Here is a 15,561-nt window from a genome sequence, read left to right on the forward strand (position 1 = left end):
CCATTGTAACCATATCAGAGAAGTTGTTTGGGGCAGAGACTATCATTCTCTCCTTATATTCCTTCTTCAGAGTCTTCAGGAATGTCTGTGTTAACTCTTCCTCATCAAGTCGAGGAGAAACACGGGCAGCTGCCCCTCTCCATCTTTGAGCATATTCTCGGAAGGTTTCATCTGATTTCTGAGATAAGGCTTTAAGAGAGTCCCTATTCGGCTTCAGACGGGTATTAAATTCATAATGGCTTTCAAAGGCAGTAGCGAGTTCCTCAAAAGTATGGATGTTATCTTTGCTCAAACTAGTGTACCAATCTGCTGCATCATCTGTCAAGCTACTTTGGAAGCAGTGGATCATCAGTGCGTCATTATCTGCGTAGTTAGCCATCTTTCGGACATACCGGATAACATGGTTGTGGGGACAAGAAGTTCCATTGTATTTGTCAAATTCTGGCTCTTTGAATTTCTTAGGAACCTCAAATCGGGATACCAAGCATAGATCACAAGCTTTAGCAGGAGCACCATTGCTTCCCCGGCTAGCCTTGGCCTCACGGAGTTCTCCAGCCAACTCCTTCAACTGTCTCTTCACAGCTTCCATTGCGGGATCTTGTCCGCGCGGAGTATCGACATCAATCACTTGTTGCACAGTGTGTACAATAGGGTCGGTAACAACAGTAGTCACCTGAGGCATAGCAGTAGACACAGGAATCTGTCCTTGACCAGCAAAACCAGAGACACCAGCAGTAGTATTAGGAGAGTAGTAAGCTGAGAGGCCATAAGGACGGCCGTTGGGCATAACAAATCGAGCATCAGTGGCCACAGTAGACAGTGGGATAGAGGGAATCACCTCAGCAGTAACTGGAACAGAAGTGGCTGGTTGTTCCTGTGCAGCCATCATAGTGGACATAGCGTCATGAGCCTTAGCCAAGTCTTCTTTCATAGCAGCCAATTCGGCACGGAGCTGAGCATTTTCCTCTTCAAAATTAGCCATCATCCTTCTCTTGTGAAATCTTGTCTGATGAATTCTATCTGGTTGGTAGACTTTGCGAACACGAGCCACTTTTCAGACTGCGGCGGACAAAACCAGGAGGCAATGAGCACGAGAGAAGTTTTTTGTGACCAATGAATGCATATGATGCATGAAATGTGTTAATGCATATGCAAAAAGACTCTTTTTTGTGTTATCGAAGGGTTTTAGACAAATCGGACACTTGTAAACATTACTGAACAACAATTAACATAAACGGGAAACAAACAATCAACATATAGTTTTACAAGACAAATCCGACATAAACAAATGGAAATAACAACAGGAAATGGAGGCCCTCAAGCATAGGAAGTGGAAGCATCATCCTCAGACTCAGACTCATAGCTGCAGTATCGTGCATAGAAGTCACGAGCACCCCTAGCCCTCTTGGAGTCTCTCATAAGCAATCTATCTTTCTCCTCAATCTCCCTCTTAGCCTTAGCTAGCTCTTTCTTCAGTGTCAAGACCTCATGAGTCTTCTGCTCATCCTTTCCATCCAAAGTCATGATCAAGTTCTCAGCCTCATAGTATCTAGCTCTCCACTGATGCTTCTCCCGACTCTCCATAGCTAGATGCTCCTGATACATCTCCTGGGTAGGTGGGAGTAGAGGCAAAGGCATGGTAGGAATAGATGCAGACACATATCTCATAGAGGGGTAAGGCATACCAATCTCCTCAGCTTGGTTTATCACCCACTATGTATTGGCCTCATGAGCAATACCGGACCTTATACCCATATGCTTCACTTCTTTCTTCTGAAGCTTAGACCAAGCTTCCATGAAATCCTCTCTTATCCCCGTGGGAGCATTGGAGTAGTGGAAGAAGTAAGGAGCCGTAGCAATATTGATGGGCTTTTCTTTCGTCGGAAAACCAAATTGTCGCAAAGCAAGCTCCGGGTTATAGTTGATTCCACCCCGGGTACCAAGAAGAGGTACATTAAGAAACTTCCCACCACCAAAGATGATTTCCTTAACCCTAGAAGTGGGAGTAAGCCAAACCACTTCATTAGGAGTGAGAGCCATAATCCTCTGTGAAATAGACCAATTCTCCGGATTGTCATGGAAAGACTTCGGAAGGTGCGAAATAAACCACCTATAGAGGAGAGGCACACAACAAAGAATGTATCCACGACCTTTGTCGGAACGATCGTGAATAGCATGGTATGTGTCAGCTAGCAAAGTAGGAACCGGATTCTTGGAGTGGAAGATCATAATAGCATTCATGTCCACGAAGCCGTCAAGATTCGGAAAGAGAATAAGCCCATAGATGAGAAGCGCAAGAATAGCCTCAAGAGTGTCCTGACAAGTGGTATTGAGGTTGGCTTTCCCAAGAAGATACTCTGAAGTGAACCCTCGGATGCGTGCCTTAGTGACAAGATTCTTGGAGACATCGGTGGTCTTGAGATAGAGATCCTTAGCAATAACCAATGGAGTAGGAGGATTTTCAGGTCCTGAGAAAGGCACCCCCTTAGCAATAGATAAGCCCATCAAGGAAGAATAAGCCTCTAGAGTAGGCATCAACTGAAAGTCGGGGAAAGTAAAGCACCGATACTTCGGATCATAGAATTGCACTAGAGTGTGCACAAGCTTCTCATCCACATTAGTCTGGAGAATAGAAAGCAAAGCCCCGTAACAACGTCGGAAACCAGTCGGATCCTCGATCTTGAGTGCCAAATCTCTCAAACTAGCCAAATCCACTTCCTTGAACTTGTAGGACTTAGTCATCTTCATCCCTACAATGTTTACAAATTCAACTTGTCTAAGCCCTTCGATAACAATGCATGGAAAAAGTTTATGCATGTATGCATGTATGCATGAATGCATGATTATGTTCAAGTTCGGTGAAAACATGGTGGGTTAAAGTTCAAAGTCGAGGAGTCATGGGTGGACACGGTGTCCGGTGAAACTAGGGCTTTAGGAAATAGTAACCGGGTTCTAAAAAGGTTCCCAAGTTGCAACCTCTCCGACGTATCTCATGGTGTCACGAGACAACACTCGCTCCATGATTATACGTGGAAGGTCTACCTTGAGTGTAGTATCGCGTGACGACTAAAACTCGAGACAACACTCGGTTTAGCCTCCGCACTACGTCCTAGAAAATGGCCATGGATGGGTTTGGTTATCTACGGTTCATAGCGTCATAGAACAATTAGAAGTAAAGTGCCTAAACGCGACAACACGCGCCGACAACATCACCCCCAAAATGCCTCAGCTATGTGGGATTGATCGCATAATCCAAAACACGAGGCAACCCCCGGAATGAATTGTCGATCATATCCCTCCTAAATCGTAAGTTCACTCAGCCCGGGTGCAGGACTTTTGATATTCTCACCCCACACGTTTGCAAGAAATTAAACATTTATTCACATAGGAAAGCGAGTAAAAGAAACAAGTAAAAACGAAGCGCAAGCGTGGAAATAAAGACTAGGCGTAACTCTCGAATCTCCCCAGTGAAGTCGCCAGCTGTTTTATCTTGGTTTTCGGGTGTCAAACATTGATTACGTTTGAACCTTTCTAACCGGTGATATCTTATTTTTTCTTGGGAAGGGAAAAAGTAAGCAAAACCCTTGAGAATCGAGGTCCGGGAGTTGTTTTCGCTACGGGAAGGTGTTAGGCACCCATAACGACTATAGTATCCTATAGGAACCGTCTTTGATTTCTACGCGCGCGCTTTATTTTTAAATGCTATTTGAAAATGTTATTTACACCTAAAAGTTACTAAATGAAGAATTGGAGGGAGAAGAATGTTTTTGAATTTTTATTTTAGTTGAATTGAAGGAATTTTGTTCCTTGCCTACGTACCCGTTTAAGGGATCAAATCCACCGTAGTTCTCTTCCAAAAATGTTTTTTTGTTTTTGTTGATTGATTTTAAGTTTGAAAATGGGATTTTGAAGAATAGAAAGAGGCCTCAAGGGCATGAGATTTAGAAAAGGTGAGGTGGAATTAGTTATTTGCAAAATATGGTCTAAGCATGATTAAGGTTCATTAAAATTTGATTAAGAAAAGAAAAGGAAAATTCAATGGGATTTTGATCCCAAGGTTTCTTTGGAAAATTATTTGAATGATGTTATTCATATTTTTTTGGAAAATTGATTTTTCTAAGCATGAATCCTAAACATTCATCTAAACATACAATCCTAAACATACATCTAAACATGCATATTCTAACTATATAGTGATGTGTGTGCATGTGTCGGTGCTTGTGTCGGTGTACATCATTAGAGTCCATTGTCCTTTACATCATACCCTAGATACATTCTATGGCCTCTTTGCCAAGAAATTAAAAGTGCATAAAGGGAAATATTACAAAACTCCTAAGTGTTTACATTCTAATTTTTGCATGAAATTGAAACTTAAAGTGCAAGAAATTAAAGTGAAGAAAGAGATGGGATGTGGAATGAAATGGGAATGCTTATGGATGAATGAAACATGAAATGAAAGTGTTAGTGAAGATGAGGCATAATAGGATAGTAACCATAAGCAAGCAAGATAGCACTTAACAAAATGACAAAAAAACTTGACAAAACAAGCATCTAAATATACCTAAGAGTCCATCACAATAACTAGGCAAACACATGACCTATAACCTTCCCATTTTGACACTCCACAAAGTATTTCAATTCTGTCCTAACACAAGAATTATGAAACAATGCCATGCCAAGCCTCATAGCGCACTTTAAACACATTTTATACTTTATTTCCACAAGAAAAACTCCCCATTACTTTCAAGACAAGAAATTGACAAATTCTACTCACAAACAGTAAATGTGAAGATGTAAATTGGTTACCGACACATCACAAGATCACACAATAACCATATGCATCAATTGGACAAAGAAATCACACCAAAACATGGTAAAAACTTGCAAGAATTGAATAAGAGGACAAACTATCTACAAGACACATCACATATAAATTTTCACCAATTTTAACATGTAAAACACTCCTAAAAGTATCAAGAAACACATTAAAGCACTCAAGAAATTTTTAGATGTTTTTATAAAAGAAATTGAGTTGAAAAGAGGCGCAAGAAGCAAGAACCACGCATGAAATAGCAAAAAAAAAAGAACTAGGGGACACTCTGCGCAGAAAACAAGCCCAGGCCCAAGGGATCATGGATCCTGGACTATCCAAAAGTGCCAGGGGCGTTGGATTGATCCAGGATTCACAAACCCTAGATCCAACGCTCGTAAACACGCAGCACACCGTAAGAACACGTAGACACACAGAAACAAGACATCCTAGCCGTACACGTCATCATCAATCCAAAAACGAGTGGTCCAGATTGAAAGGAAAAGACTGAACCAAGTGAACCAGCAAGGTTTGGGTGAACCGGCCGGTTCAAACATGTTTATAAAGGGAGATTGAGGCCGGTTCACCTCATTCCTTCCCTTTCACTCTCTCTCTAACTTAAACGCTCTCTTCTCTCTCTCTAATACCTCTGCAACCTAACCCTGGCCGGAAACTGGGAAGGACGGCGGAGGAACGGCGGAGGAAGATGAACATTCATCTTCTCCGACGATCTGAAAGAAAATTTTACATGAAAACGTCCGTCTTCCTTCCCTCTTTACGAATCCAAGGTTATTTTTGCGAAAACATGGAGAAAACGAAGTAGATCGGACTTTTTTCTCAAAATTCTTGGAATTAAACCCTGATCTAACTCGTTTCCTTCGCTGATTACGAATCCGAACTTTGTTTCGTGAAACAAACGGTGAATCCCTGAGATTTTGTGCCCTAGGGTTTCGTTTCAAAAATTTTTGGAATCTTTTCGAAATCCTCTTTGATTCACCGTTTACTTTCGCAATTAAACCTTCGATGATGATTATATGAAGAAACGAGGAGGTTTTATGGACTTACTTGAGCTTGATTGGAGATTTGAACTGGATTCTTCGGAGAAACTTGGACTCTGAATCTTCTTTTGATGTTCTGTGGTAAGTTTTACTCCGAAACTGAAAATAAATCAGTTCTTCCTCTTCTTCCTCTTCGCTGGTTCAGATTCCCTTTGATCCTTCTTCTTCTCTTCCCAATCTCTCTGTGATCGCGTGGTTCGTCACTTCGGTGGCGGATTCATGCTTGAATTGCAGAGATTCGAAGTTCAATGATGATGATTCCCGTAAGAATCACTGAGAACTCTTAGAAACAAACACTTCAATTCCAGTTGTTTTTGCTGTCAAACCATGGATTTTGGTTTTCTGTGATGAAGCTCTATGAATTTGTGATGAATTGGTTCGAACTTTGTGAAAAATTGTTGTGATTTGGTGTTTGTTACGGTGGTTCAATTCAGTTACGGTGGTGACTGTGGTGGCCGTAATAGTTTGTTACGGCGGAGAGAGTTGGAAAAGAGAGAGAGAGAAAGGTGATTACGTTGTTGATGATGTGTAATCTGATGAATGGTGATTCTGCCGTGCAATGATGAGTTGGCCCTTATTTATAGGTGCCAAGTGTAATGATTGGACCAATAGGAATAGGACACCTGGATTTGGACCTGAAATGACTCGGCCTTGGCTTATTTTGGACCTGGGGACCTTCCTGCAAATTTTGAAAGTTGGAGGACTAATCTTGTAATTTGAAAAAAAAAAGGACTGGACTGCAAAAAGGACTTAGTTGCAATTGACCAAAAGAATTAAGAAGTTTGACCTAAAAAAAAAATTCGAATCAAAAAAGGACTTAAAAGAAAATAAAGTGACTCAAGGGACTAAAATGCAATTTTAGGAATTTAGGACAAAAATAAAAAATAAAACGAATTAAAATTGGTAATTGGAAAATAACGTAAAGTGAAATGAATAAAATTGACAAAACGGACTAAAACGAACCAATGGCTTAAATGAGGTACTTTAAAGTAACCTCTCTCTGCCAAAATTTCGTGTGAAATGACCAAAATGTCCCTGGGGCTAAAAACGAATAAAAATGATTCAGATGCAATTAAAAAAATGGATTTTTAACAGAAATTGAATCAAAGACTCATACAAGCAAAATTAAAAGACTCAGAGACAATTTTAAGAGTTTAAACAGAGCTTTGACACTTGAAAAGACTAAAATGCCCCTAGGGGCAAAACTGACTCAAAATGACTTCAAAGGCAATTTTTAAAATGGGTTTTGACATAGAATGAAATGAAGACTTATTCAGATTACTTGACAGGACTCAAACAACACTTTAAGAGACTGGAAGAAATTTTGACATGGGAAATGACTAAAATACCCTTGCAGGTAAATTTTGCAAATAACATTGAAATAAAATGCAGAGAGAGATGTAATTGATCAGAGCCAGTTCAAATGGCTGGTAATGCAAGAAAAGAAGAATTGATCAAGTATTTTTAGGTCCAAAATTAGGGTATAACACAAATGTTTTTAAATTATTTACATATTTGTTTCAGCATTACGCAAAAATGATTCTAGGGAAACCTGAATTAAAAGAAAATTAAACTATAAGAGAAGATGTGGGAGTTGCGACTGAAAAAAAATCAAGAGATACTCAAAATACAGAGAATAAAAAAAACCAAAGATTAAATCTTTAGCTAACAAGAATAATGGTAATTATAATGATTTCCATTGTGATAAGTTTTCTGAAGAATAAAGGTAGATTGCAATTCTTTTTTTTAAAAGCACATTTTACTATTTTACCTCCTTCTATTTTTTCTTTTGATAATCCTTTCCCTTGTACCATGTGCCTATCCAGCTCTAAATTTTCAAGTTATAGACGTGGGTTAGTGTTTTTAATCAGATGGGTTCGAGTTCTATACAAACATGATTAAACTACTACACATGGAGACACTGTGGATTTTTTAGTCAACCCTATTTAAAATTTTAATCTATTATTTTTTAAGGGTCTTGTATCGAAAAAGAGAAACTTGGTTTTTTGGGTTTGTTACAATTTAAATGTCACTAATAATTGCACTTTTAATTTTAATAAAAATCAATATTTCATATAAAATATCGTTCGTAATATACACATGCTACCGTGCAATAAAAATAGAGGGAAGATTGACACGTGAATTCTTGTCTTTCCGCTAGTATTTAACAATTAAAAAGGGAAAAATAATAATTATAAATAAAAACAAATTTTGACTACATTAAATAAGTATTAAAAATATTTTATGGCTTTATGGAAAAACAATAATCATAAAGAAAAATAAAATTTGACTGTATTAAATGAGTGTCAAAAAAAAAATTTGTACCTTTTTCGAAAATTAATGAATATCTGCATAAAAGATAATTTCATGCAATATTAATTTTTATAAATTAACTATAATAAATATCTTATATAATAAAACATGTTTTTTGTTTGAGTGCGTACAATAATGTTTGGGCCAACAAAAGTATACCCATTAACCCATCTTGCAATCTTTAGAGACAAAGCCCTAAATCTTGTCCTATAAATACATGTGCCAGCTTCAAGAAAGAACTCATTATGTATGTTCTGAATACCAAGAGAATTAGTGTTGTGGTGGTGCAGTTTGATCCATTGCATTTTTTTAATCAAAGAAATTACACTTGAGTGATTGAGTACGATTAATCCTCAATCCTCTTCATCTTTTTTCGAGTGTATTTCCTTGATTAAAGAGATTCATTGGATCATCATTTTTCTAGCAATTTGTTTGTTGTTCAGATTGTGTAAGGAATTCTTGTTGTCTCGATTTGATTGTGTTTGCACGTATAATATACCTGATGAATCCTGTTTTTTCTGTTTTTTGTTTATTAATTTTGGTCATATGTTTTTAATCTGTTTGATTCATTGCTATCACTTGATGATAGGGTCTGCCTTTACGATGATTGATTATTATTTTTATTTACAAATGCAGTTATTTGTATTTTGGGACTGTATGTATACTACTTCATCTATCATATTTTTGGCCCTGTCTTTATTTTTTATTCTTTAGCCTATTTGCAGATAACCTAGAGGCCTTGGGTGATTGCGTAATTGCAACCAAGATGGATGCAGTGACATCACGGGTATAGGTTTCCTTTTGATAGCTATTAACATTACTCTTTTAAACTCACTCTGATATGCGACTATCATTTATCTCTTATGTTGTTATTACAGAATTGGGAAAATGAGATAATTTCTTTAGCAACTATGATGTGCAACAATTAACTGTCATAGTTGATTTCACAGTACTATGTAATATCCCGCCTGACAGTATCGATATATTACCCGTTAATCGTGTCAGAGGAATTAAATTCATGGAAAAGTAAGTTAAAGGAAAATATTTTATGACATGTCAGCATAATACGGATAAAGTATCAGTGTTGGATTTAAACACGTTCAAGGGCAAGGGCAATTTGGTAATTGCGTGGGAAAAGATATTTATTTGGTAAAGGCACCAAAAATATCCCATTTCTTATCTTCTTTCTCTCTCTTGATTGGAAAACATTTTCTCTTCCTTCTCTCCTCTCTTCTTCCTCGCCCTCTTCCTCTCCTCTCTCCACCAATCCCTTCCAAAATCTTCTTCCTCTCATGTTAAGCTTTAGATTATGTTTCCTTGTGAACCTCTAGACCTTAAGGAAGCATGGGTTTTGTTTAATTTCTTCATTTCTCCTCTCAAAGATGGGTTCAAAGGTTAGGGTTTTGGGTTGGATAAGAGGTTAAAGCTTTTGGTTTATGACTTGGAGCTTATGTTGATCATGTAGCATGGAATTGGAGAGTTAAGTAAGGAATAACCTTGAGGTTATGTTGGAAACAAGAGCTAGGGTTTTGGAGATGAAAGTTGGAGTTGGGATATAAATTTCAAGATTGTTGAACAAACCAAGATTATGGTGTCTTAGGATTCAAGAAAACAACAAGATTGAATGGCTTAAGCTAAGATTGCAAGAGAAATCAAGCTAGGGTTTTGTTGTTTGAGCTTAGTGCTTGAAGGATTGTCAAGTTTATTATGAGGTGAGTTCCATAGCTAGTTTTCCTACCCTTTGGGATTATGAATATGCCATGTTAGATTATTATGATTATCATGAAGTTTTAGGGTTTTTCAAGTATATGTTAGTTGCCCTTTTCTTGCCAATGCATACTAAACATGTTTATACTTGCGAAATGAATGTTTTACAAGTTTCCTATGATCAAACATGTTCCTAAACACTTATATACACTTGGTTTGAGGTTTTTCGGTCAAAAATACCATTTTTAGGGGTTCTGGACTGTCACTACTCGCCACGGCGAGTTAATACTCGCCACAGCGAGCTAGAAGGCCGAACAGGGGGTTTTGCTCGCCTCCTACTCGCCATGGCGAGCAGTAGCTCGCCTCCCCAGTAACTTCACTCGCCTAGGCGAGTAAGTAGTGCCCTCTGGTGCTGCTTGCTCGTTTCAGGCAGATATGGTGATTTTTGTTCCGAATGTTTTGTGCAGTCTTTTATGAATGTAAACCCCTCAAACCAAGGTCCTAAATGATGATTAATGAAAGCAAGATTTTTTTATGAAATGAAGCAAGTATTAAGCATGTTAGTAAGGCATGGCATATGAGAGAAACATGTTAGGAATCGGGTAGCAAGTTATCCATAAGCAAGGGAAAACTAGAGCCTCGACATAGTTGTCGAGAACTAGCTAGTTAGCATAATCTTTAGAATGATAAGACGCGAAGAATATTATCTTTGCACATGATTATGAATGTTTTAGCAAGCATTTTAAGTTGTGGTTTGATTAGTTAATCACTCCACCATGTTTAGGAATGTACAAGCATGAACAAGTATGTAATTACCGCTAATCGGATCGATCAAGGTTCCGAGGTAAACATGTATGTATGATTAAGTTTAACTTATATACACGACAAAACCATGACTAATAATATGTAGGTGGCATGTCTCTTGCTATCCACATCAGGGGGATACAAGGGGTTCTCATGATGAGAACGATTCAAGCCGTAAGGGACCCGCATGTCACTGAGTAAGCAAGATGTAGGTGTTCGTGTCTCTTGTTATCCACGCCAGGGGGATACGGGAGGTTCTCGACCTAAGGGGAACGGTTCAAGCAACAAGGGACCCGCACGACACCGAGGGAGTCCGATGTACGTACATCGGTCATGTATGGGATTGATCTCGGGGTTACTCCACCCGGGACTATCCGTAAAATGAATCAAGATAACATTGTTTGTTCAACGCTAACCAATATGAATGAACTTAAGTACGTTTATGTATGTTATGTTTACGATTCCATGTACGATTATGTATGAGAATAAGAGCATTAGATGCTTTAAGACAAGTACAAGTTATGTATAAAGAAAGCTATGAACATGATACCGATGACGATCTTAGGTTTCCCCTAATCGTCCGGTTTAGAATCGTGCCATGATTATGTTATGTTTAGGCCTTGATACGTAGATCGTATTCTTGGCAATGCGGTTCTAGGTTCCCTTTCGACCGCCATGACACGTATAGGATGAGAAGCCTACAACAAGTGAGATAAGCCTATGACGGGTCTAGCATGCACTACCGTCTAGGAAATATGACCACACACGTATAATCAACCATCAGGTTGTAATGTAGACACGTGGTGACCGTAGGTTCCCCCTGAGGTTACCTATAGCCTAGGATTTAGGGGAACACACTGAGACATTGTAACACCCATACCAAACGTATCTAGAAAGTCTGGCACGTGCGTTAATATTAGTACTGGATACATTAAAATATACAACAATTAAAAACTTCGAATGAATAATATTTACATCAAGTTACGTTCGTAAAAATCATAATACAATACAACTCATCCATACATAAAAATACATCCTTGATGTCCATAATGTCCTGCAGCTTTACGAACGAACTCTTGAAGTAATATCCATCCGGCTCCGCACATACATAATCATCATCCTGCTTATCTGAAACAAATAAGGATTGGGATGAGACATAATGTCTCAGTGAGTTCCCCTAAATCCTAGGCTATAGGCAACCTCAAGGGGAAACCTACGGTCACCACGTGTCTACATTACAACCTGACGGTTGATTATACGTGTATGGGGACATGCATACTTAGACGGTAGTGCATACTAGGGCCGTCATAGTCATATCTCACTTGTTATAGGCTTCTCACCTATACATGTCATGGCGGTCGAGGGGGAACCTAAAACCGCATTGCCAAGATTACACTTTATGTATCGAGGCCTAATCCTAACATAATCATGACACGATGCTAAACCGGACGATTAGGGGAACTTAAGATCGTCATCGGTATCATGTTCATAGCTTGCTATATACATAACTTATACTTGTCTTAAAGCATCTAATGCTCTTATTCCCATACATAATCGTACATGAGTTCATACATGTTCATAATCATAATCGTAACATACATAAACGTACCTAAGTTCATTCATATTGGTTAGCGTTGAACAAACAATGTTATCTTGATTCATTTTACGGATAGTCCCGGGTGGAGTAACCCCGAAATCAATCCCATACATGACCGATGTACGTACATCGGACTCCCTCGGTGTCGTGCGGGTCCCTTGCGGCTTGAACCGTTCCCCTTAGGTCGAGAACCTCCCGTATCCCCCTGGCGTGGATAACAAGAGACACGAACACCTACGTCTTGCTTACTCAGTGACATGCGGGTCCCTTACGGCTTGAATCGTTCTCATAATGAGAACCCCTTGTATCCCCCTGATGTGGATATCAAGAGACATGTCACCTACACTTATTAAATCATAGTCTTGTCGTGCATATAAGTTAAACATGTACATACTTGATTGTTTACCTCGGAACCTTAATCGAACCGATTAGTGGTAAACTCTTACTGGTTCATATTAATACCTAATCATGGTGGAGAGACTAACTAGTCAAACCACGGCTTACGTACTTGCTAAATAATACTAGCTCTTGTGCGAAGAGATTACACTTCGCGTCTTACCATTCTAGGGATTCTTGCTATATTCTAGTTCTCGACTAGCTAAGCCGAGGCTCTACATACATTCCCTTTCTTAGTTCATTGCTACCCCATCATGCTTAAACTCTCTTGAGTCATCTTCGTGACCCATGTTAAATTGCCATGATTATCGATTCAAGTTCCATGGATGATTGGTACATTTTCTATTAATTCCGAGGACCCAAAATGCCATAACCCAAGTAACAAACCATTTAGAAATTCTAAGTTTTAACCAAGACAAGATGGTTCCAGTTGTAAAATAGGTGAAAACAGTAAAAATATACGTCAACACGATCGCATCGGACCCCCACACGACTGGCCCCAAGCACCCGAGCACAAAACAACACAAAAGTTGCCCTGTCAGGGGCGCCTGGCGCCAGAGAGTGGGCGCCTAGCGCTGGCCTCTCTGACTTTGGGCGCCTAGCGCCCTTGTCCAGGCGCAGCGCTGCGAACCTGCGTGTTTCGGCTGCGGGTTCGTGGCATTTTCGACCCAAAACTCCAATTTTCGATCTCCTAAATGTACCAACTCATTCCAAACATTGTTAACAAGTTTATGTACTCAAAATAGCTTACAAGAACATATATAAGATCAAGTTCCATGGCAATTTATCATGTAATCACAAGGCATGGCTTTAGGTTCAATAAAATGTCATAGAAGCTAAACTAGCACAAAACATGAATATCCAACCCCAAAGGTAGGTTACTCTACCTATAGAACTCACCTCTAATGTTTGCACTTGACCCCAAGCTTCAAGCATCCTCATCACTTCACATATTGAAACTTAGCTTGCTTCCAAAGCTCTAAGTATCACAATCCATACTCTAGCTCTTCAAGCCCACTTCAAATCATCTTTCCTTTAATTCTTGACCAAGAAGGAACCTTACCAAGCTCAAACAATGCTCCAATCATCACCCTATCTTCTTTAGATTCTCTTGGTGATGAGAAGTAAGGAAATCAAACCAAATCCCAAGCTTCCAAGTAACTAAAGACCTTGAAGGAATCTTATACAACATGATTCATGATTTTGGAAGAAGTTTGAGAAGAATTGAGGAAGAGAAAGAGGGAAGGAGGGCGTGTGAGTTCTAGAGAGAGGGGAGAGCAATTGCCAAACTCAAACCCTAGAGAGAGAAAGTGAATGGAAAATGAATGATTTTGAGACCAAATCCAAATAAATATCCTTTGGCGTGAAAATACCACTTTGCCCTTGTCTTAAGCGTTTTTAAAACGACTCTGATATTTTTCCCGTATTATGCTGACATGTCATAAAATATCTCCCACTACTTACTTTCCATGAACTTTCGTCCTCTGATAAATTTAACAGATAAAATTTCCATTAGCTGACGAGCGGGATGTTACACTCTACCCCCCTTAAAGAAATTTCGTCCTCGAAATTTAGAGACCAACTATTAATCCTCATGACAAAAACTTATCATCTATAGTCTGAGTCAAACATTTTTTTTTTCCATTCATACATATCCAAGGGTTTATCGCATCATGTCCTCTTCTTGTTCTTAACCCACATGTAACTAAACATAGCCTTCTTGATCTTAATATCACTCAAACTTAGAGTTATCTTAGTATATCATGATTTGGAACTTACCTTGCTACACATAGGCTTATTGTTTCGGATTCGTACCTTACCCATTTAACATAAACCATTCATAAAAGTATCTTATCATAAACATGTACACTCAGGATTTGCCTTTTAACTGGATTCCTACCGGAAACCAGGTTTGCCCTACAGTGCTTGCTTCCAACATTAAATATATTTTCATGCCTACATAATCTTCTTTACCGCACGTTGCGACTTATGCTTCTTACATTCATTACTCATATAGACGGTTCCACGAATCACTTATCTCATTTCAGAGCCTTAGGAAATTTTTGATCTCATTGCAATCTCATTGCATCTTATCATCCGTACTGAGGGTAACTTATATAGCTTGACATGAAAAAGTGAAATCAATTCACCACTTCATCTGATAATCTATTAATTAGCATCATGGTTCACATACTCTTGAAACTTACTAGCACATCCACCTGCACATACATCGTATACTCTTAACACACTTCTGTGTATCCTACTTGTTATTGACTTCATACGCACGTTGTCGTTTCCATAACATGTACATACTTTCAAGTGCCATCTCTTGTTAAATGATAACGATACGTGTTCTAAAATCTTCCTTAAAGAAATTTTTTTTTTCTTAAATTTTGGTATTCGGGTTCTTGGAACGAATTTATACATGACTAAAAAGATTTTATCATTTCTAAAACTGATTGTATAAAGGTGCCACAGAACCACCGGACGAGTTTCGATATTTTTGGAAAAGATTTAACCACTCTCCCAAAACTTGTCCACGACAAGTTGGTCCTGAAGTTTGTACGTCGTAAGTGAGTCCACTTATAACGGACCTCATCAGTTTCAAAAATGTATAATTCCATAAGTTTAAATAAAAACATCGTTCCCAAGTTCCATAATACCAATCTTAACTTTTAAAAGTTTTAAAATCATGACTTAACATGTCTTAACAAGTATCGTTTTCACTCAACAAGTATTACATACAAGAGTACGATTCTCCTTGCATCATCTCGAGAGTTGCATCTCCTTTCATGATAACATACTTAACTTCGAATATAAATTCTTTCCTTATTCCACCGATATACATACTTGCCATACCGCTTACATATCCATAA

At 38.6% G+C, this 15,561-nt stretch overlaps 1 long non-coding RNA gene across 1 annotated transcript; it reads right to left on the bottom strand.

The window, feature by feature from the left end:
• Nucleotides 1–11,578: 11,578 nt before the first annotated feature.
• Nucleotides 11,579–14,124, bottom strand: LOC146937320 (uncharacterized). Its single transcript, XR_015033266.1, has 2 exons — nt 13,586–14,124; nt 11,579–11,820 (listed from the first exon to the last, which is right to left on the bottom strand). It is a non-coding gene; the product is annotated as an uncharacterized LOC146937320 (long non-coding RNA).
• Nucleotides 14,125–15,561: the final 1,437 nt, after the last annotated feature.

The sequence above is a fragment of the Medicago sativa genome, chromosome 3 (assembly GCF_051527215.1).
Source record: "Medicago sativa cultivar Bolivia chromosome 3, Bolivia_mono, whole genome shotgun sequence".
NCBI lineage: Eukaryota > Viridiplantae > Streptophyta > Magnoliopsida > Fabales > Fabaceae > Medicago > Medicago sativa.